Source organism: Misgurnus anguillicaudatus, chromosome 16 (genome assembly GCF_027580225.2).
Source record: "Misgurnus anguillicaudatus chromosome 16, ASM2758022v2, whole genome shotgun sequence".
Taxonomy (NCBI): Eukaryota; Metazoa; Chordata; class Actinopteri; order Cypriniformes; family Cobitidae; genus Misgurnus; species Misgurnus anguillicaudatus.
The window spans coordinates 7,798,660-7,822,992 of NC_073352.2; the positions used below are offsets into that span (position 1 = coordinate 7,798,660).

A 24,333-nucleotide genomic window follows, 5' to 3' on the forward strand; every position below is an offset into this window, starting at 1 on the left:
ATTTAGTTAACATTAGTTCATGTTAACTAATGTAGTTAACTAATGATGAACTGCACTTATACAGCATTTATTAATCTTTATTAATGTTAATTTCAACAGTTACTAATACTTTATTAAAATTTGATTAACGTTATTTAATGCACTGTGAAATAAGATGAACAAACAATGAACAGCTTTATTTCTATTAACTAACATTAACAAAGATTAATAAATACTGTAACAAATGTATTGCTCATGGTTTATTCATGTTAGTTAATACATTAACTAATGTTAACTTATGAACATTATTATAAAGTGTTACCTTATCACTTTACCTTATACTCCCGTGGAAAACCTACCATTTAAAAAAAGTTAATGACTCAGGGTCTAAAATTAAATGTGCATGTTGTGGTGGACCTGACAGCCTGGAACTAGGCCAGCAGGAGTAGAGCAGACGGATAGACCAGACACAGTGCAGCCATGACCTGCTAAAGAAAGGAGGCAAAACAAAACAGCATACAAACCAATAATTTTACATAGAAAACATATTGCATTTAATTGTAAAACACACACGTATATACATACATATATATATGTGTGTGTGTGTGTGTGTGTGTGTGATATATATATATATATATATATATTTAAGCAATATCGCTCGAGTAGGAGTGTGATATAGCTCTATATCATCACGGCTGTGATTAGGCCAGAGGCACGAGGCCGCAGGCCGAGTGCCGGAGGCAATCACAGCCGTGATGATATAGAGCTATATCACACGACTCCGAGAGCGATATTGCTTTTATACAACAGTTCGACGGCACACGTTTGAAAAACGAAAACTAGAAAACAACAACGGAGTTATTTTAAAAGCCTCTTTGTTTGAGAACTACTTCTTCCGCCACGGATTTGAGGGCGGCCAGAATGACAGGTAAAACTTTCGGCTGCTTTGAAGCTCATAACAACTCAATGGACGGAAAAGCCGTTTCTTTATATTACCGTTTCTTGGTCACAAAGTGTAGTTTTAAGATTAGTTCAGTCGAGAATGTATCTGTATTATATTTAAATCTGCAGTCGATTAGTAAAGATAGCGCCTGTTTGAACGTTTGCTTAGTGAGATTCGGTACAAATGAGAACCAAAGCATGAGCGGACATCAGTGTTCACTCGCCCCGCTGAACACCGCCCTCTCTGGGCTACATTTCTGAAAGGTATTCCCTGGCTCTCATGTTGGCCTTGTTTGTTTATGATGATCGTCAAAATGAGATCAAATCAGCAGTATTTGGTGTCATGATCAAACTTTTACTTGTTTTTTTATTCATATTTAGTGTCTTTTGTGTTGTTATTGTTTTGGCGCGAGGTAAAAGTTAATAAAACTATACTTGTGAAACGTTACTATTGCTTTCTCATGTATTCTTAACGCGATACGAGCACTCGATTATTATTATTAAACTTTGTTCTTGTCAGTACTATACAAAACGGTTTTTTATAAGTGTCAGAGAGATGTTTTCGCATGCTGCTTATAAATATACCAGTGGCGATATCTCATAACATGTTTTAATAGTCACGTCACGATAAAGTAAATGCTCAATGTCCACATTTAAAAGCTGCGGGGCTTACCTGCAGTTCCACGGTGTTTTCGCGTTCTGATAAAAGATATAGCTCCAGAAAAAAACGAGTGTTTATATTCCTCTTTCCAAGTGTTAAGCGTCCACACGATGTGACAAGACATTTCTCCCATAAACTTTAACGTAACATCTAAGAGCGCTGATCTTTGACGGAAAAATAACTTCCGATTGGGGATTCACAGACTGATTTATGAGCTAGTAAACTAATGAGACACACACACGGAGAGTGATTCACACAGCGCGTCTGTGTTTTTCCATTCAGAGATGAGCCTGCTTAGGACCTCCATTCACTAGGTGGCGGAATAATACGAAAGGTGAAGCGGCTACAGTGCCGTTATCAGTACAATATCGTATAGCTCTTAGCCAATCAGATTCGAGAACCAGAGAGAACTGTTGTATAAATATATATATATATATATATATATATATATATATATATATATATATATATATATATATATATATATATATATATATGTATGTATGTATGTATGTGTGTTTTAAGATTAAATGCAATATGTTATATGTAAGATTCTTTTATGATGCTCTTTATAGGTTGGTGGGTGGCTCTTAAAAGAGCCGTTGTGGGGAAGTCACAAGTAGGACTTCAAACACTACTCTGTTGGCTGCCATGGTACTGCTCCCTCCGCCGAGAAGTGTGCCATGAATACATCCCTCACCCGGACAGCCTCTCTGGAGGAGTTGTTTGCCGCAACCCGACCCAGACCTGGCAGCGGCTGTTCTCCAGCATTTCCTGCGCCCCTCATAGCAGGTGTCTCTCTCCCCTCTGAACATCTTATGAAGTTGTGGAGAACACATGTTGCCTTCACACACTTCTCTGCAACTTCAGGCTTTAGCTCAATGACCCGCCGGTACATCCTCCACTGTGAGGAGAGGATGCCAAAGGCGTTCTCAACCACCAGCCGGGCTCTGGAGAGACGGTAATTGAATACACGCCTCTCTGGAGGAAGGGAGCGTCCAGGAAAGGGCCGCATTAGGTTCCTCCGCAGCGGAAACGCTTCATCAGCCACGAAGACATGGGGCTGGGGTCCTCTTTCTTCAGCTCCAGGAAGAGACTGGTCAGGAGGCAGATGAAGGGTGCCAGCCTGGAGAGCCTGTCCAAAGGCGGAGTTCGCCAGAATCCCACCGTCACTGGTCCTGCCGTACCCCCCAACATCGATCACTCGGAAGCGATACTTCGCATCCACAACTGCAAGGAGAACGATGGAGAAGGTTCCCTTGTAATTGTAGAACTGAGATCCTGAGTTGGGGGGTGCCTTCATCACCACATGCTTCCCATCCACCGCTCCACAGCACAGAGGGAAGTTCCACCGCTCCTGGAATCCCTCTGCGATGGACCTCCAGGTATCAGTGGTGGGCACAGCCATGTAGTCCTCCACAAGGCAGTCCCAGATGGCAGTCACTACCTGGGGGATGATCTGGCACACAGTGGAGACACCAACCCTGTAGCTGGACGCTATGGACCTGTATGAGTCTCCAGTGGCTAGAAACCTAGAAAACATAGTTATAAATATTATAATAATATTATATTAATATTATTATTATTATTATTATTATATTACTATAAGCAAACTGCAATACAACCACTTTATTGAATTTAAAGGAAGCCTAAATCAAAATTTAACAAGGATTAAACTGTGACTAAAAAACCAGGACTAAATTAGGACAACACAGGACAAAAGTAGGACTCAACCAGGTCTAAACCACTATTATACTAGAACAAAATCAGGTCCACATAAAACTAAATCAGTACTTAAAATACAAAGACCTACTGAGCACCAACAGTGCCCTTACAAAAATTAACCATAGTTTTATTGTGGTAAAGTGTAGTAACCATGTTTTTTGGTGTATTTATTACTATAAGCAAACCCATGGTTTTACCACAGTAACCATAATTAAACTATGTTCAAAACCATGGTTATTTTGTGATTACCATGGTTTTACTACAGTTACCATGTTTTTGTGTTTTAACTGTAGTAAAGCCATGGTTGATTTGGTATCCGTAGTTGGAAAAACATTGATAGATAGCGTATATTAGCATACTGTATTTAATATATCCCTTACGAAAATTAATCATGGTTTAACAACAGTTAAAACAAAAAAATATGGTTATTGTAGTAAAACCGTGGTTTTGCCCATAGTAATCAATACACCAAAAAAAACATGGTTACTACACTTTTACCACAATAAAACCATGGTTAGTTTTTGTAAGGGATATAATATACTGTATTTAAAATAACGATACATATAAATTTACTAACCGAAGACAGATAGACAGGCGCTCCGCAGCTGGGATAGAGCGCCTGTAGTTGGTGTCCTGAAGGGTGATCCTCGCTCCAATGCGGGACAACAGGTCATCAAATTGGGCGCGAGACAGGCGGAAGTATCGCTGAAAGCGGCCGTCATCCAGGCGCAGCTCCTGGAGCAAATGATGGAACTCGCCAAACTGCGAACGTCTCCGGAGGGTCGGATGGACCCAATTACGGCGACGCTGACTCCTACGCCGCTGTTCTGCTCTCCAGAGCAAATACAAACCGCCAACTCTCTCGATAAAAGCACACTCATCATCAGCCATCTTGCAAACATACAACCGCATAGCACTGGCCCCTCCTACAAGAAGCGGATTTTGCCTCGGACGCGCGTCAAATGCTTGCTTTTTCCGCGCGTCTACTCCGCTCTAGACGCGCGAATGCATTCAAAAGGTTCAATCGTTTAACTTCGCGCGAATAGCGCGTTTTTGCCGCCCCTAGCGCGTCTGGTGGGAACTCACAGTAAGACCAGTGGTCACCAATCCTGGTCCTGAAGGGACGGTGTCTCTGCAGATTTTAGCTCCAACCCTAATCAAACACACCTGAAGGACCAGGATTGGTGACCACTGTCTAGACGCATAACTGCTGAGCTTAGACTATATATACACATACATACATACATACATACACACATACATACATACATACTAGGGGTGGCACGGTTCATGAAAAACATCCGAACCGTTCGGTTCGCTTGTCTCGGTTCGGAGCGCGTGTGTGCCGTACGGTTCAACGGTTCATGGCATGCACAATGTAGCCTCATGCCCTGTATGTGACCCCAGATAGCGTGTTCCCCTTTCGCGAATAGCGCGAAAGAAGAGGTGACTGCTGTGGAGAGTGAGTGCTGCCGGTCATGTTACGTGTAGAAATGGCAAGAGGGAGAGAAATGGAAGTCTGCCCGGAGTTGGAGGATGCCCCAGTGTCGTATAAGTTTGGTGTGTGGAAACATTTTTTTATTTTATGTTACCTATGATGACAGCGGAAATAAAACAATAGATACAACCACACACGACAGCCTTCTCTCCGACCATTTATCTAATCTGAGGTAATGAACACTGTTTTACGTCTTTTCGTATTCAGCGCTATTTTTAGCCTTTCATTGATAAAACGAAAGCGGCTGATTTCCGCGTAGTTTCATTTTGCTAGCGTGTGAAAGTTGCGCGATCTTATTTCATAAACTGCCCCTTAAAGTAATCAGGACAGAAGTAGTCAAAAGTGGACAAAAGAGACCTATTTAAATATAACAGGTATAAACGTTATGTTTCTCTCTCATCCACATATACTCTCTGTAGTGGTGTGTCGTTCGTGAACGATTCGTTCATTTTGAACGAATCTTTAATATGACTCGGGACTACCGAGTTGTCTCAGAGAGTGATTCATTCATTTTGTGTTGACCGCGCATGCGCATTGCGCAACATATGGGTTCTGAATCTGAAACAGAAATGATTAGTTCATAATTCTCTTGAGTCTCGAGTTCGGGACAGGTTCGAGTCTTTTGTTCTTCCTGTCAGTCCCATAGATGCTATGCTACGAGTACCGGAAAGAGAAATGATTAGTTCACCTTTCGAGTTCGGGTTCGGTCGGGTCCGAGTCTTTCGTTCTTCAATAAGATGGAACTTTTATTTTTCAAATAATGTTTTTGCACATATTTTGTATTTTAATTACTAAATATAAAACAATATAGGATACATTCAGACGCAATCAATAATACGAATCTAATGTTGTATTTAATGTGATATACCAGCAATCACGTGACATAAGGACTCGGACCCGGCCGAACCCGAACTCAAGACTTGAATGAACTAATCATTTCTTTTTCCGGTACTGACAGCATAGCCTCTATGGGACTGACAGGAAGAACAAAAGACTCGGAACCGAAAGATGAACTAATCATTTATCTTTCCGGTCCTGAAAGCATAGCCTCTCTATGGCTGACAGGAAGAACGAAAGACTCGAACCCGTCCCGAACTCGAGAGAATGATGAACTAATCATTTCTCTTTCCGGCCCGATACTGTGCTGAATATATCACACGGCACAGCCTGGCCGAACACAGAGAGTCAGTAAGACAGTGACGAGTTGACAAACATCTGTAGACACGAGAGGAGGCATACAAATGTGATAAATATGAAGTTCAGTTTCTTGGCTTTGGCTGCATTAACCTGACTTGTACACGAGGACTGACTTAGGAGGTAAGCTAATCATTTCTATCTCTTGTGCAGGTTTCAGAGCTTGTGTCAAAAAATAATGAAATAGGGATTTTTATTTCTCATAACTTGTTAGAAATGTCATAATTGTTTGCATAAGTGGTTATTTTGGGGTAATTTGTGAAATTATAGGTAATCATATTTTAAATGAACGAAAAGAACGAAATGACTCAAAAAAAGATTCGTTCATTTTGATGAACGAGATTCAAAGATCCGAATCAGAAAAATGATCCGAACTTCCCATCACTAACTCTCTGCAGTATTTAAGCAGCCTCTCAGTAATAAATCTTAGAGCTACACTGAAGTAGGCATTTTGATAAATGCAAGTTATCTTTGTGTGCTAAAAAGGCACATAAGTTCATGTAGATGGCAATACACATTCTCTTTTTTGCCAAATAAATGAAAAGCATGTTGAAATCATCAATGTCTTCCCTCTTGCTGTATCAAAATCTCACCTGGCTTTTCTCAGAGATGGTCCCAATAATGTGCTTAAAGTCAAATTCAGTTTGTGCATGATTACATGATATAACTTTTTTAATACTGTATCCTAAATTATGGATAATTAATACATTAATAAGGTAATACATTTCTGGAGTGTTAAAAATTAAAAGAAAAAATAACAACAAGAACCGTACTGAACCGAGAACCGTGACCATACAACCGTGATACGAACCGAACCGAGGGTTTTGTGAACCGTGCCACCCCTAATACATACATAAATGCATACTACTGATGCACGCGTTCAACTGTGTTGATGTGATTGGTTATATTATGTTTGTGACGTTGGAAACACAGGTGATTTTAAACTACGGGAATTAGACTGCGGAATATTTTCTCCATATAATTAAAGACAAAGTTGTTGAATAATGAATTTGCACATGGCTTGTCTTTAATTGTTAATGTTAACATTGTGATTCATTTATCACATATGTTGTCTTAAAGTTAAATGTGAACTTCACATTCCTCTCTTTGGAGTTACCAGAACAAAATGCAATAAGTCAAGTAATGCATTAACACAAAATTGATGTAAAAGAACAATGAAGGCTTTCTTTTGCATTGTTGACTTGAATATTCTACTGTGATTTAATAAAACCCCACCAAAACACAGCTTTAGGAAAACAGCTGAAGTTTTAATGTGTGTCTTAAAGGAAAACACCACTATTTTCAATATTTACTATGTAACTTAGACAAATGAATACATATATTTTTTTCAATGCGTGCACTTAATCTTTGTACAGCGCTTCTTGAATGCTTTAGCATTTAGCCTAGCACCATTTATTCCTCAGGATCCAAACAGGGATGAATTTAGAAGCCACCAAACACTTCCATGTTTTCCATATTTAAAGACTCTTACATGAGTAGTTACACGAGTAAGTATGGTGGCACAAAACAAAACATGGAAAGTGTGGAAACCATGGAAGTGTTTGGTGGCTCCTAAATTGAACCCTGTTTGGATCCTAAGGAATGAATGGGGCTAGGCTAAATGCTAACACATTCAAGAAGCGTTGTACAAAGATTAAGGGCACGCGTTGAAAAAAGATATGTATGTATTCATCTAAGTTGAGGTAAGAACATAGTAAATATTGAAAAACTGTGGTGTTCTCCTTTAATGTGTCTACAGTTTATTTGCCCAACCAAACATGTAATTGCATTTTTTTCTTTTTGTGTTACAGACAGTGTTGGGAGTAACGCATTACAAAATATAATATATTACAGTAATATATTAGTTTTTGCTGTAACACAGTAATATAACGCATTACTCGTAAAATTTTGGTAATATTTTACTCGTTACAGTCTTAGTAACGAGCGCGTTACAACAATGCATTTCAAAATTAGACCGTGTTATTTACAATTTTTATTTTTGACCAATGCGCGCGACCAGCATCCACACATGAAAAAGCTGTGTAAATGGCTGCGTCCCAAACCGCATACTTCCATACTATATAGTGGGCGAAAAGCACTGCTTCTCGTACTCTTTGCCTACTATATAGTATGGAAGTAGGCGGTTTGAGACGCAGCGTATGTCTATTTCCACGTGCTGTATGCAACAAGTTCTTTAACTTTGTATTTGAAATGCGATTTGGACGCGGTGCGCATCAAATATAGAGATGTTTCTTAAAGAGCCGAATCTGGGAAGTCCGCGGCTGTATTATAAGCATTGACTGAAGTGGTCGCAATCAGGTCCGGTAGCTCCGCACATGCATAATTTTGCGAATAAGAGCACTAAGAGCAACAGAACGTTTCTATCGGTCTCCTGTGCTGCTTGAACCTCAGAAGTAAAGAGACTTTTACATGTTGCCAGTAAAATCCATATCACACCAGCAATGACAAGGTAAGCTTTGCTATGATTACAGTCCATATACATAATAGATTGCTAGGCTATTCCTATGCTATCTACAGTTTTATTACAAACAGCAACCTAAACTACAACATAACATTAGTGAAGTACATTATTATTCCTTGAGGCCTAATCCTCCAATAGGACTTTTTGATAAGTTGTGTCAATCCAGTGCATGCCAGGTTTGTGCTGTGAATCTGAATTAAAAGTGATCAAAAGAATAGAAATGAAAAAAGGTTGCGTGTCTTACCATGTTATTAGGCTATAGGTTGCATTATAGTGGGCTCTATTGTGTTTGGTATGTGTACCATAATTTACCAGACTTTTACCAGATCATTTGTCTATGTTTATGATTATGACAGTAATTGTTACTGTATTTTGCCATAAGTCTTCACTTTGCCTATTCAAAGCTCGAGGGCCAACACATAACTTCTAGATTTATAAGCAGCAACAAACTACATTTTAACATTTTATAATGCCTAGTCATACTTCTGTTCTTTTGATGAAAGTAACTCAAAAGTAGTGTAACTCATTACAGTTCAGAAACAGTAATATTGTAATGTAACTAATTACTTTCAAATGACAGTAATTTGTAATATATAATGTATTACACTTTGGAAGTAACTTGCCCAACACTGGTTACAGATAAAAGAAGTGGCCATTGGAGTGGGTGGCGGATGGGGACACTTGTTAGTGCTTCGGCATCTTCTTGGGGACCTGATACAATAAGAAGCACTATTATTTTCTCTGTGTAACTTGTTTTTCTTTTGTTTTAAACAAACACTTGTTTCCTGGACCCTTTTATTGCTCCTCCTTTCACTTGCTTTTTTGCACTTTTTTTGGATATTATACTGAATACTGTTAAAACTGTTTTGCAACCAAATTATTGTCAATTTAACTGTTTTAATCGATGTTATATTCTACTGTGATGTAATGATGTTAAGTACAGTGAGTCTATTTACTTTACTTTTTTCAATAAACATTGAGGAATTCATTGGTTTCTTTATTTTCACACACACTATTTATTAAAAAGTCTACTTGGTGAACATTCAAGACAACATAAAATGTATTTGCTCAGAGAATAAAAAACATCCATAGCTGCTGATCCTTGTATTATTTATAGGAAAACTGTTTAGTTTCTAGAAACAAGATATTTTGTTCTGCCTGTCTTGTGTTGTTAAAAACAAATCAATCATCCATTCTAATTGATCACATATTTTACCTAAACATTTTATCTATCAAGCAATGAAAATGCTGTGGTTTAGAGCACCTTAATTTTTTAGTGGCAACATGATAGACAACTCTATACAAAGCTTTTTTTACTTGAAGATTGATGGTGGGAAATAAGTAATTGTTTATACATTTAATAATTTTGCAGACGCTTTTGTCCAAAGCGACTTACAAATGAAGGTAGCATTAAGAGCAACACAAGAACAACAATACATAAGTGCACCAGAAATAGTCTCAGTATGCAACATATATAAACCAACAATGCATAAGGTGTTGAGTAATCACACCATCATTTAAATGTTGCCAAATGCATTGTGAACTTCTGAGCAATAGACAAGTTTTAAAACATCAGTGTGTCATATAATAGCTCTTTAAATTAGATGATGATTCTGAAAATAACCACTTACCCATATGTGCACAGCCCAAACAGACAGACATGATAAAATTAAGAGGATGGACACTGGAGTTCTGCAGTACATTACTTGAAGCTAATTGGGATGTGATCAGCCCCCCTCAACTGTTGCTGCTTTGAGGGCCATCTATAATGATACTGTTACTATTTTTAATATGACTATGAATTAAAATACAAAAGTTACAACACTATTGATTTGAGATTACTCTAAAACTGTTTTCTTGAGGTACAATTCAATCGATTACAGTATTTATTGTGTTAGGGTTTGTGACAAACAAATATCCCAAGAGGCCCACAGTAGTGTTTGATTCAAATAAGAAAAAAATTCATTAAGGAATTGAATACTATGTCTGACAAATGCACTGGACCATTTCATGTCTTTGAAATGTGTGATACAAGGGCTGAGTGGGCAGAGTGAAATTAAAAATGTTGTCATAGGACTAAACCAAATATACAGTTGCTTTGTTTTGATATATTGACCTCTGAACTATAAAAATGATGCATATATGTGAGTCTCATCATTCAGAAAAGGAAAGGGACTACAATGATGAGACCAACTGTTTTACAAAGCCCTTGAACTCTTCCATCATGAAGAGTACTGTTTGGTGTGATCACTAATAGATAGCATCACAAAACGTGATACAAATTAAATTTCACTTTGCTGTCATGTATAATTTTTAATTCTGACAACACTACTGTTCTTCACTTCTGCATAACCCTAAATGCATACTCATGCTGGTATGCTGTTTTGGTGCTGGTTTGCTGATGACCAGCATAATTCCCATGCTGGGTTGGTGCTGGTGGTCATCGCATACCAGCACCAATCCCATGCAGGTCATACCAGCAAGAAAAGCATGCTATATGTTGTGTTTTGGTGCTGGTATGCTGGTGACCAGCTAAACAAGCACCAAACCAGCATGGGAATTATGCTGGTCTGCTGTTTTTCCATTAGGGTTTAATGTTCCAGACATGAAAAACACTATACAAATAATTTCCCTGTTGCAGTGTATTATAGACTGTTAAATATGTAGTTCTTAGGTTTGCAAACTAGGGTTGTAAATAGACCATTTCAAAAGATGTAAACAACACTGGCCCAGAAGCACTTCCTGTTTCAGTTTTTTAACACTAGATAAATGTTGGGATAAATTACAACCAACAGAACATATAGAACTGAGTCAAAAAGTTAAACAAACATCTTAAAGATAATGATATAGCCTAGCATATGTGTGAAATAACAGTCATAAACTGAAACAGGAAGTGCCTCTGGACCAGTATTGTTTACATCTTTTCAAAAGAACTATAGTATAAAGTGACTTTCTAACAGACATGCTATTGCCAAACAATAAAACATATTGTAAGAATTCAAACGAGTTCATGCTAGTTGCTAAGCTAACAGCCTGACCACAGACACATAGGCCTAAGTAAGATAAACGTATTGGGGAAAAAGATACTGATATTGCTAAGAAATCATTTAAAATGTCATTATTTATAATTGCGTTTCAGATTGAAATTTAGGCACTAAATGTTAGGGGCTGGCTATTTATTTCTATCCATCCATTGCTTATCCGTTTGGCTGGGCTACGCGGTGTATGCTACACCCTCAAGTCGGACGGGTCACCATCACTGATTTACTAATAAAAACAACACTCCAAAGAAATTTTAGGGTCTCCAATTATCCTATTGTATTCGTTTTCTTTGGGTTAAGTTTAGTATGTCTAACTTTTAGGTTTTAATACAGAAAACACAGCAAATAATAAAAATAACTTTATTTAGAAAGCACTTTCCCGTGCTGACAAGCATTTAATCAAAGACCAAAAGCATTCACACATACTATATGTAAATATATGTATTTATAGTATACATAACTTAAAAGTTAATCATCTTTGAACTGTCTAGTGTTAATACCCTACTATTATCTAGAGCAAAGTTATGCAGCAGTGTAATGAAAAACATTTATTAATTATAAAAACAATTCCAAAAAAAATAAAACACAACAGTATAAAATAAATAAATAAAAACTTTTTATTATTTATACTGTATTAAAAAATAAAAAATTTTTAAGGCATAAATAAATAAAGTAGTTTTACATCTCATTTTCAAAACAGGGAAAAGTAAACAACGCTTTAGCAAACAATTTTGCAGGTACAAAAATGAAACAGTTTAATAGTTACCTCAAGAAAATGGCATTGTAAAACATTTCCTTTCATTGAAAAGGTAACAACAGTATTAACTCATGCATCAAATATGGGTAGGCTATTGATCAGTCATTTATGGAAAGTATTTCATCTAATGACATACACTTAGTTCACTCCAAAAGTATCCACAATCACTGTGAAAAAACTTTATACAGTATAAAACTATATAACAATAATAGTAACATATGTAACACAGGCAAAATAGATTTGCACATTTTTCTACAGTAAATGTCATTATGTTGACAAGATGATATGGGCACAGTTTGGTGAAGTAACCACTGCAAGAGGATTGTGGCATTTGCAAGTTGTAGCAACACAGTTGACTGTAGGAGTAGTCTGTGAAACATCAGAGGTGGAGGGGAAACCTAATAGCTAACCTGCTGCTTGTAAACAGAGATATGTATTATCATACAAAAACTTATTTAACAGTAGTTTCCCATCAATCTATGAGGCTAATGTTGCTTACACACTGCAGGAAACGGTTGTCTAAAATAAAAGCACTGTATCAGACATCCATTACATTTCCAAATAGTTTTATGTTTTCCATGAAACACACCTGCAGTTCAGTGTGACACACAGTCTAAATGCATACACCAGTTCAGAGTTCCAAAATCACTGTCATCTGAACTCCACTTAAACTGCCTAAAAGGAAAAATTGAAGGGATGCATGAAAATACTTAGAGATTTTACTTGAGGCTTATTTTGTACATTATGTTAATACTGCTTTCATTATGAAGGTCCAATTATATTCCTAAAGATTTCACATTAGTATTACTAATTACATTATACTATTAGGAAATAAATTTAAATACCTCCATGTACTCCTTTCTAAACTATATACAACAATTGCCATGCTTTCATTGTGTCTTGATTTTCTTTGTTTCTATTCTATGTAAAGAACTACAGATCATTAAGATCCAACCACAAGAAAACTATAACGTAACACTTCAGGATCTAAAATTGAGTGGGGTTTTATTGTCGTATTTGCTATTCAGTGCGTCTAATCATCTAGATTAGCTGTGATTTTTATCACCAAATGACAAAGGAACTTGATTTCAGAATGTGAAACTAACATGTGTCTTGAGACTTTTGTAACCCTTATTTATAGAAACCAATGGCATGCATCATTGCAAGATGGTAATAAAAGTTAGCCTCTTACCACTGTTTTTGCCTGAAGACATTTCTGATATAATTTTCCTGATGTTCCTAGCCAGGCTTCTGAGATAGGTGCGGTGCAGTGGTGTCTCATCTCCCTCATCACAATGATCTTTGCTTCTTGAAGGCGCACTTTTGACATGTATACATCAAAAAAATCTTCTTGGTGAGGGTGTTGCTGGATTCTGAAGTCACACAAATAACAACATCTTAAACACAATTTTGACTGGTATATTCTGAAAAGCAAGCAAAACAAAAGCAGTGCATGTACAGCCCATAATCTGGTGCAGGGTGCAAAATATTTGATTCAGAAAGTCGGCTATGAGAGGTTAAAAAGAAACAGTCACACAGTAAAGATTGTCTCCCTTTATCTTTATATCTATATAAGAACAACTTCTTTGCTGCTTATGAGCCTTTAAATAATTCTCCTTATATCACATGTGGTGTAAGCCTGCTGAAGACCTAGTTTCAACATCACCCTAATGAAAAATAATGGACTAAATCTTCAGAGTAGCAGCATTGTAAAATTAAAATGCACATTGTAATTTTGTCACTCAATAATTTAAAAGTACAGACAAAAAATATTATGTTTGTTCTATATCTGTTGTTTCTCTCAAAAGCACTTTTGGTGCAAAAGCACATTTGGTGCAATGAGGCACGACGCAAACCGGATGCTCCGCGGGTGTGCATTATTTTCAAATAATTCAAAGGACCGGAGTCAATCATTCCTCTTATACCACAGTTACCACAAACATTGCTATGGTGCCTATTTTTAAGACATTTGACAAGTTAGGTGTGCAGTTATCATAAATTAATGCATACCCACAGAACATTTCTCAGCCAATCAGAATACAGCATTCAACATACCCCTGGTATAACTGCACTCAACAAAAATGACAAAATGGTTTAGATGAGTTATCAACATACTAGTGTGATTATAAAGGCTGGCTTTTCGAAGAAGACTAAGAAACATTTGTTCAATTGATTTCTGAAGGTTATGTAGGTCATCACATCTGGTACCTACCAAATCCTAAAGCAAAAATAATAATACAAGTAAATGATTATGATGTCTTTTAGGCTGTACATGTCCCAGGTAAGAAATAATTGACGACGGGCCATTGAATTATAAGAAAATAATGCACACCAAGGTGGTAATGCGGCATGACGCGAAGCGGAGTGCCGTTACACCGCAGGTGTGCATTTTTTTCAAATAATTCAAAGGACCGGAGTCAATTATTCCTCTTATACCACGGTTACCACAAACATTGCTCTGGTGCCTTTTTTAAGACATTTGAAAAGATAGGTGTGCGGTTTACAGAAAAATAATCAACACCCATAGAACATTTCTCAGCCAATCAGAATGCAGCATTCAACAGACCCGTGGTATAAATCAAATTAATGTCTCAAAGGAGTTTACAAGGATACAAGTTTATTGCGATTAAAACAGGACATACCTTTACTTAAATACGTATGCATGGCAAAGATTCTCAGTTACAAAATTGGTTATCACACTGCAATATTGTAAACCAATTTTAATAATGTCCATAAAATACATTACCATCAGTAGCCTATTGTCTGACATCTTGTACCCACTGATCCACAATGTTCTCAGGACACCCCAGTTCACTGCTCAAATCTTCCCGTCTCTGAGACTCAGCCTTTCTGAAAGAATGCCATAAAAATATGTTTGTCCTTGCAATCTTTAAAAGTGAGAAAAATCGTTGTGTCTATATAACTCTGTCATAATATAAGACCTTGATGTATCTGCTGGATAATGCTGAAGGCCTTCTTGCTTCCGTTGGTTCCACCCAATAGCATGGACAGTTAGCATGTCATTCTTGGCTATTAACAATACATGTATGTGATGAAGGAAGAAAGGTCCCATTAATGCTTGTGGTATTTCAATTAATCCAGAAACTGACAATTGAGTTTAAAGCTCCAGTGTGTACTTTTTTTAGTTAATTCTTAGCAAAAACCCATGTTTTCTTCCAAAAGTATGTGCTCATTCATGTGTAATTACTTCCACCCCACTAATCAAAGTATTCTCGTAAGTGTAGAATCTGCTATTTAAAATACATACCGCCGTAGCGCTCTCTGGTTGAATCCATGTTGTGCCTCCATCTTTGAAATACATTCGCCGACGAGGGACATTCCTGAAATTCAAGCTCCGCCTTTCGCGCTTTCAGAGTACACTCAAGCTGGCCGCGAGCTGAAGCCTACGGAGGTTGCATGTGTAGGCGGTATACGTCATCAAGACAGTCTTATTTCAGAATATTAACAATTATAAAGCTGACATTTATTCTTAGTTAATTGTAAATTGATGTAATATGCTTATGACTTGCGAATGTAATGCTCAGTTAATTTAAATAAACCAGGCTTGATGACGTATGCAGCCCGGATATGCGACCTGCGTCCTGCGTTAGACTGAATCCTTCGGCCGCACGCCGTGATAAACCTGCGATCTAATGCTTTGAAAGCCTGTTGAAGACATATTCTCGAGGACATTAAAACAAGTCGCCAAGGAAGCGAAACAGGGATTTTAAACGACAACGCGACAGGAAAAACACCAAGACCAAAGTCAATATTGGAGTTCGTTTTCCAAGATGGGTCTCATTGGACAATGAAGTTGCTAAGTTACTTTCTATCTTCACCACAGGTAATTCAGCATATTCGTTTACATCTATACAGTTTATGTTGTAAACTTGAAGTTTTATAGTTCCTTGGCTAACTATAGCATGGGTATGCGTAACACTTGTTAGTGTAAACATGCATGTGGTTTAATGTCTTGGAACAGCCACACGCCGTCTCTCCGCCCATTTATGTAATCTGAGGTACTGAAATAAATGTTTTTCATCTTTTCTGACCTCTAACACAAACACACGGTGTACAGTGCTATTTTTAGCCTTTCATTGATAAAAGCGTCTGATCTGCGCGTCTTTCGTTTCATTTTACAAGCGTGTGAAAGTTGAGCGATCTTATTTCACCAATATCAGAGAAAGCTCTTACATATACACGGACATGTAACGTTTACTTAAACATAAGCATTGGACTCTGACATATTAGTTCGTGTCCATTTAAACCCGTCATTACTCTAGCTCATGAGGGACTCGTCCACAGACCATCTCCTCAGTAATCTGAAGAGAAGCGGTCGAAAATGGACAAAAAGAGACGGATTTAAACACCAAGTGTAAAAGTAATGTGTCTCTCTCGTCCACTTGTGATCTGATCGACGAAAACACATCTTAATACCAAGTTTAACAGCCCCTGTGATATTTTTCCTCGCGTGGATGAAAAAGGAGTGTCTAAGCTACGTTTATGGTTGCTTTTTGTATGTGATTTTAAGCGGATATATCATGACAATCAGACTTTTTCCATGTTAAACATAAATCTGTGTGCTTTGATGGATCACACGCAAATGACATTGCAAATTGTTCATTTTTTTCATTGCTTTTGCTTTGTAGCTACTGGAAGCCATGTTAACCTTGGCATGACACGGCCGGGCCACCGTACGAGTTAAAACGCGTTCCGAATGGGGGGCGGGGCTAGAAAGTAATATTCAGTTGGTTGTCATATAGACTTTCACCGCTTGATGGGAGTAGATCCTACACAGTGGAGCTTTAAAATTTAAGAGAGAACTACATGCCAATTTTTTATGTACTTTGAACAGTACAGCTTACTCTTATGCAATCTCAAAGTACTAGACAGAAAGAATAAAAAAGTGAAAAAATAAAGACAGGTTTCCTAAAATATTATAAATAGGCATCAATTACCAGATCAGGGTCCGAAATTAACACCCACCAAGCGCCAAATGCGGGTAGATTTTCCGTTTGACGACTAAATTCAAAAGGCTACCCGCCACACTGGCGGGTGATTTTTATACCAAAATATTAATGCAATATAATGTGTTTGCCAGTAACTAATCTGGGAACGAGGTGAGCTAGCCACAGAACGTCTCTATGCTCCAAGTCTCGCACTAGAGACGGTCTTGTTGCTAGCTAGTACTGCAGGTAACTTGCGGTCTGCAGCTATCTGCTGCATATTAGCTATCAAAATGTATCCCCGCCCTGCCCGTCGGGCTATCTTGACTTATAGGGAGGAATAAATATATTTAAATGCTTATGCATTCTTTCACAGATTTGTATGGGTAATAATGGTGTATGAAATTCAGGCATTGGAAACTTAAATTACGTTTGAGCGCGTGCTCGAGTTTTACTTTCACTTTCGCGATCGCGCAAAAAGATGCAGTACAGGAACCAATTCGTCATTTGTCATAGATTTGTTGGGCAAATCCTCCAACTTCGTCCCGTCAGTCATTATTATCCTCACGTAAGAAAATTAAATCTCTCGCAGCAAGCTTTAAAGTATAGATTGTACACGCAGTGAAGAGAGTGACTCTGTGCACAATCGCTCTTAAAGCGACAGTAGCCCCTGTTTTTCTGATCGAAAAAATTATCCAGTCTGTAACTGGATTGTGACCCACTACTAATCCAATGGTGAGTATATCTGGTGTGGGGATGAGCAGGAAAGTTGGTTTACATGGAAATCCAGTCTTTTTGTTTCTTAAAAAACAACTGCATAAAAAAACAACAAGAATAGCAGATTAAACATTGTGGTTAGAGGCCCTACTGGCTTTGTATTGGCAAAATTTGGCCTGTGGTAAAACTAATTGAATAAGCCTGTGCTATGCCCACAAAGTCTAGTGGCATTTTCTTATCTGTGACTTCAGTTAATATTTGTACTGATGATTGATATGTCCTGAAATTTGATATGTGTTATTTGTGTTTTGATAGATGTTTTATCTTAATATTCAACATTAAAAGTACTGTAAAAATTTGTTTTTGGCCGGTGGATTTTTTCATCTACCAGTCCCCGTGGCAGGTGAGCCAAAAAGTTAATTTCGGACCCTGCCAGATACTTGGTTGTGAGGCCACAACGAGACAGGTTGCTGTTGACCATTTCGACCTCCACAACTGCAGTTGTACCAGCACCTTCCTGATTTTTGCCAGATTATCTAACAAATGTGTGACACCTATATTACAACCATAAACAGTTACAGTGTATTAATAATGAATACAAATACAATTTCAAATGGTACGATAAAGAATATGCATTACCTGACACTTGGTTGAATGAGCCTTGGCATGAAAGACAGAAAGGAAAGGTCTCATCTGCAGAAAAGGTCTGAGTTCCAACATGGAGACTGACGCCTTCTCAAGGTATGGCCAATACTTGCAAGCAATATCTGTTCAAAAGAACTCTCCTTTTGTGGCTGCTTGAAGCTCCTTCTGCAGGTAGGTATAGGTGGATAAGAAAATATTACTCCCCGGCACATTAAGAGCCTTGAGTAGCACTCCGTGTCTGCAAACAACCACCTCAAGGCCCTCTTCATCAAGTTTGCTTACTTTTCTGTTAGTTTCAAATTACATCACACCAACAGGCATCTTTATAATGATTGTAGACAATAAAGGTTTACTTTTAAACTAAAGGTTTTTCAGGATTCATGGAGCATTAAAAAGATAATCTTCTGCTTTGTCTACTCCAGGGACACAAACTAGTTGAAAGTCAGGGTGACACATTTATATGTAATAATGAATGACCAAGCTATTAAACTAGCCACTTTGGGTGCCAGCACACATTCCCATATCCAAATGATTACTTTTGTAAAACGCACACCTAACCTGTCAAATGTCTTAAAATACCCAAAGCAATGTTTGTGGTAACTGTGGTATAAGCAGAATAATTGACTCCAGTCCTTTAAATTATTTGAAAATAATGCACACCTGCTGCGTAGCAGCCCACTGTCAAATATTCCTTACGTATTATATAAGCTCACAACAGCCGGGATACATAAAGCAAAAATTACACATTTCAAATGATGGATTTAAATCAAAAAGTTTCTTTTTCCTTAAAACTACAAGAGTAAAAGAACTAACTCTTTTGACTGGCGGAATCTGTAGGTTTTTCTGTTGCCATCTGCACAAAGAGCGAGCATTGTTGGGTGTACATGCCGGGCAGGTGAAGTGCTCTACACTGGATGTTTGCATGGTCACAAGTGCAGAAATGTGCAGGTCTCACTGTAGGCAATAAACAGACTGAAAACAGAAGTTCAATAATTTGTGAGAAAGCATTAACAATGGGCACAGTAATATAGCTTAGAAAAAATGAGGCTGACAAATCACAAATAATCTGGTAGAACATGGATACCTGTAGCTGAAGCTTTGCATCTCTTCACTTCTGCTTCGTTTTAGTAGTGGACGTCCTTCAGCATTTTCTCCACCTATCTGACATTAAATGTACTCCCTTTAATGGCTGTTGCTTTGCCCTTGGGTTCCTCTGCCTTGCATAAAAGAAAGTGTGCCTTGTATGGTAATACTGAAATACAGCCAACTCTTGAGCAGTTCACACAATTATTGCACTCTAAATCGCACACTTTAGAATTATCAAAATACTGCAAGAACACAATCTCAACAAATATACTCACCTTGATTTGAGCATGTCTGCTATGAAAATAACATCCTCTGCTCCAGAGATGGGCATAAATACATGGAAATGTATTTCAAATACAAATACAAAATACTGTGTCAAAAAATGTATTTAAATACAAATACAAAATACTGTGTCAAAAAATGTATTTAAATACAAATACAAAATACTGTGTCAAAAAATGTATTTAAATTCAAATACAGTATTTTGTATTTTTAAAATACACAAAATACATGTGAAATTGATGATTCAGTGCAAGTATCCCTATTAGGCTGAAATCTAACTGGGTCTATTTCTGAATGCCAAAAAGCATTTAGATCTGTGCAACTGCTTAGAAACTTTCATTTTATTTTACATACCTCTTTGTTTGAGATATCTTTGTTATGACAACTTGACATAAACCAATAAAACACAACTTGTTATAAATCATAAACAATAATGATCAAACTTAAGAAACTACCAACTTTGTGGGTTAACATTACATTAAACTGTGATTTAAATGTCATAAAGTGTTAATACTATGTCAAATATTATTAATACTCGGTCAAATAAACATTATGAACTGAAGAATATTCATGATACTGTTATAAAACTATTTAACAGAGTATTAACACTTAATGACAAATTATATTTGTACGACTGTAGTTGAGGTCACGAAAAATATTCATGATGCTGTTATAAAGCTATTTTACAGAGTATTAACACTTCAATTTCAATTCAATTTGTATGGTAAAAAGTGGTCAGTTATGTTGTCTTGGTTAAGGTCAAGTTGTCATAACAAAGACATCTCAAACAATGTCATCTTTGCAATAAAAATTACATAATTGAACAAATGACACTTAATGACAGTAGTCATAAACGTCAATAAAATCTCCTTCATATTCATGAAACGTATCATGTCATGGTTATGAAGCTGTCATGTATATGAACACCCATTCAAGTAAAGTGATGTTTTATAAAAACATCATAAAAACTTTTTCATGTGTTGTCAAAATGACCCACAACCTAATCAGTTTATATGTGAAGAAATCCACGTATTTACAAACTTCTCACGAGACGAGTGTTTGACAAATTATTTCGGCAAACTACTTCCTCTCATCGCTGCTTTTTGATGGTTTTGAGAACAATTACTCACTAGTCGCCCTCTGTCATTTACAGAATTATACAACGGAGAGCACGTCAAGCATAAAAGTCTTGTAGGTTTACTGAGGAGCCTGCAGGTTCAGCAGGTTCACGCTGTATAGTAGAGCCATGCGAATTGCCAAAGTGTAAACAAGGTTTTGACTGCACAAAGCTAAAAAGAAATCAGCAACTGTGTGCTGATTCCACCACTTGCCGCGTCACGTGTGAAAGGGCCTTTATAGTAAAATACCACCGTTTTTCAATATTTTACTATGTTCTTACCTCAACTTAGATGAATGAATACATACCTATCTTTTTTCGATACATGCACTTCATCTTTGTGTGTTAGCATTTAGCCTAGTCCCATTTATTCCTTAGGATCCAAACAGGGAAGAATTTAGAAGCCACCAAACACTTCCATGTTTTCCCTATTTAAAGACTGTTACATGAGTAGTTACACGATTAAGTATGGTGGCACAAAATAAAACGTGGTGATTTTTAAGTGGATAAAAAATGAGAACTATATTGTATGTCGGAAGAGCACTTAGTTTGCAGCACTTCAACCTCTGGCGCAGTAACATCATCACTCCTGTGAAGATGTTACTGTGCACTGAGGTCGAAATGCGGCAAACTAAGTGCTCTTCCTCCATGCATTGAAAATAGATATTTATGTATTCAATTGTCTAAGTTGAGGTAAGAACATAGTAAAATATTGAAAAATGGTGGTTTTCCTTTAAGTCAAAAGTGTAGACTTATTTGTCAGCGTTTCACACTCTCTCAGTCGTGCATTAAGCTGACTGCCAACGTGCAAGTGTGAATTTGAATTTCCTTTCGCGACAGTTATAATAACACAAATCACATCACACCCAATAACGCAATCGCCCTTGCTTTTTTCCCACTCCAACATTTCAATTATTGCCCACTAAAAGCTGCACAGATATATTTGCTTACCTGAACTCTGTTGTCTGGTCTGAACTAGTTGATGCATGAAAACAGCACTCTGACTGGTTGACTGGCTCAAAGTATTTTGAGTATTTTAAAAATACAAAAATACTCATCTTAAATGTATTTAAATACAAATTACATTTCATTTTTTTCAAAGGCTTTAAAATACAAAATACAAAATACTATTTTGTATTTCAAATACGTATTTTAAATACATGTATTTGAAATACTGCCCATCCCTGCTCTGCTCTCCCTCTGTCTTGCTCAGCAGCCATTTCAACAATACTACATTGGTCAGACAAAGAGGCATAGGCTAAGTGTTTTGGACAGTGAGAGAGAGAGTAAATGAAAGAAAAACAAAAGAATAAAATTACAATACTTACTTGAAAACAGAGAAGCTTGCGAAAGAGTGAGTGAGTGAGTGAGTGAGTGAGTGAGTGACCCTTTTACTGTTTGTACACAATGATGACGTGGCAATGTATGTGCACGCAGTTTGGCAACGGAAGCACGGCAAGAATCAGCAGTGAAGCAACACAAACAGAGAAAGTTAGTTTAAAAAGTTGACTTATCTTCTACACAGTTACCAGATCCGTGTACTATAGTGGAGTGGATAGAATACGTTAGCAGATGGCCAAATACATATACGTATATTATATTAGTGCAACCAAATGCTACAACCAGACGTTTTGATGTGGGGAAATCATTTTAATAAACTTTCTGAGTTGCTTACACGTTAGAACCACTGGGAAATAACACCACTTGCGTGTCATTTTCACGCCTAGAGGAGGCAAAGCGTGACATTGACACGCATCCTCTAGTGGACCAGCGTGTCTATTACACGCTTTAGCGTGATACTGGGTTGGATGCACACATTAAATTATTAATGTGTTCAGTTATATTATTTATAATTTGAATGAGATAACAATAACATAGAACAACATAGTGGGTCCGGTGCAAAAAGGACTACACTAATATACAGTTGTGTTCAAAACTATTCAACCCCCCAATGCTGTTAAGGGTTTTAGGGAATTTAGTGTACATTTGTAATTGTATTCAGAATGAAATCCTACAATGACTTCTTAAAGAACCATATGCAACTAAAATGACATCAATTGGTTTTGTAATATAGTAGTAAATGTTTCTTTTGTGAATTCTTCATTGACACAATTATTCAACCCCTTAAAGAACTACCACTCTGAAGAACAGAGGTTCATTGAAGTGTTTTCAATCAGGTATTGAAAACACCTGTGGATGTCAGGGAACAGCAATAAAGCCTAATAAGCACCAATTAGGCAGCTTTAAAATGACTGTGATACTCAACTCCTTCTAAACATTTACTGGTGTGGTTACAAACATGGTGAAGTCAAAAGAATGGTCCAGGAAGACAAGAGAAGAGGTGATTAATCTTAACAGGAAGGGCAATGGCTATAAAAAGATTGCAAAGATGTTAAACATACCAAGAGACACCATAGGAAGCATCATTCGCAAATTCAAGGCAAAGGGCACTGTTGAAACGGTTCCTGGTCGTGGCAGAAAAAAGATGCTAACTGCGACTGCTGTGCGCTATCTGAAGCGTAGAGTGGAAAAAAGTCCCCGTGTGACTGCTGAGGAACTGAGAAAAGATTTGTCAGATGTGGGTACTAAAGTTTCTGCTCAGACAATACGGCACACCCTGCGTACTGAAGGCCTCCATGCCAGAACTCCCAGGCGCACCCCCTTGCTGTCTCCAAAGAATAAGAAGAGTCGACTGCAGTATCCCAAAAGTCATGTGGACAAACCACAGAAGTTTTGGGATAGTGTTTTGTGGACTGATGAAACAAAATTAGAACTGTTTGGGCCCATGGATCAACGCTATGTTTGGAGGAGGAAAAACAAGGCCTATGAAGAAAAGAACACCTTGCCTACTGTGAAGCATGGTGGGGGGTCAATCATGCTTTGGGGCTGTTTTGCTTCTGCAGGTACAGGGAAACTTCAGCGTGTGCAAGGTACCATGAATTCTCTTCAGTACCAGGAGATATTGGATGACAATGTGTTGCAGTCCGTCACAAACCTGAGGCTTGGGAGACGTTGGACCTTTCAACAGGACAATGATCCCAAGCATGCCTCCAAATCCACTAGAGCATGGTTGCAGAAAAAAGGCTGGAACATTTTGAAGTGGCCATCGCAGTCACCAGACTTAAATCCGATTGAGAACCTCTGGTGGGACTTAAAGAAAGCAGTTGCAGTGCGCAAGCCTAAGACGGTGACTGAACTGGAGGCTTTTGCCCATGATGAAGGGGCGAAGATACCCGTAGATCGCTGCAAGACACTTGTGTC

The 24,333-nt window shown here is 37.6% G+C and overlaps 3 long non-coding RNA genes across 4 annotated transcripts in view; 1 reads left to right on the forward strand and 2 right to left on the reverse strand.

The window, feature by feature from the left end:
* Positions 1 to 9,469, forward strand: part of LOC141350026 (uncharacterized) — a 413,142-nt gene extending 403,673 nt beyond the window's left edge. The window contains exon 5 of the long non-coding RNA XR_012357898.1: positions 9,121 to 9,469. This is a non-coding gene — a long non-coding RNA (uncharacterized lncRNA). The remainder of the gene's footprint in view (positions 1 to 9,120) is intronic.
* Positions 1 to 24,333, reverse strand: part of LOC141350025 (uncharacterized) — a 341,096-nt gene that overhangs the window by 35,465 nt on the left and 281,298 nt on the right. The gene's annotated exons all lie outside the window — the stretch shown is intronic.
* LOC141350117 (uncharacterized) lies at positions 14,396 to 19,899 on the reverse strand. 2 transcript variants are annotated; one of them, XR_012358089.1, is made up of 7 exons: positions 19,672 to 19,899; positions 19,401 to 19,559; positions 18,582 to 18,752; positions 18,371 to 18,478; positions 15,222 to 15,304; positions 15,026 to 15,129; positions 14,396 to 14,497 (listed from the first exon to the last, which is right to left on the reverse strand). It is a non-coding gene; the product is annotated as an uncharacterized lncRNA (long non-coding RNA). The 2 variants fall into 2 exon arrangements; XR_012358088.1 differs by having other exon boundaries at positions 18,371 to 18,496.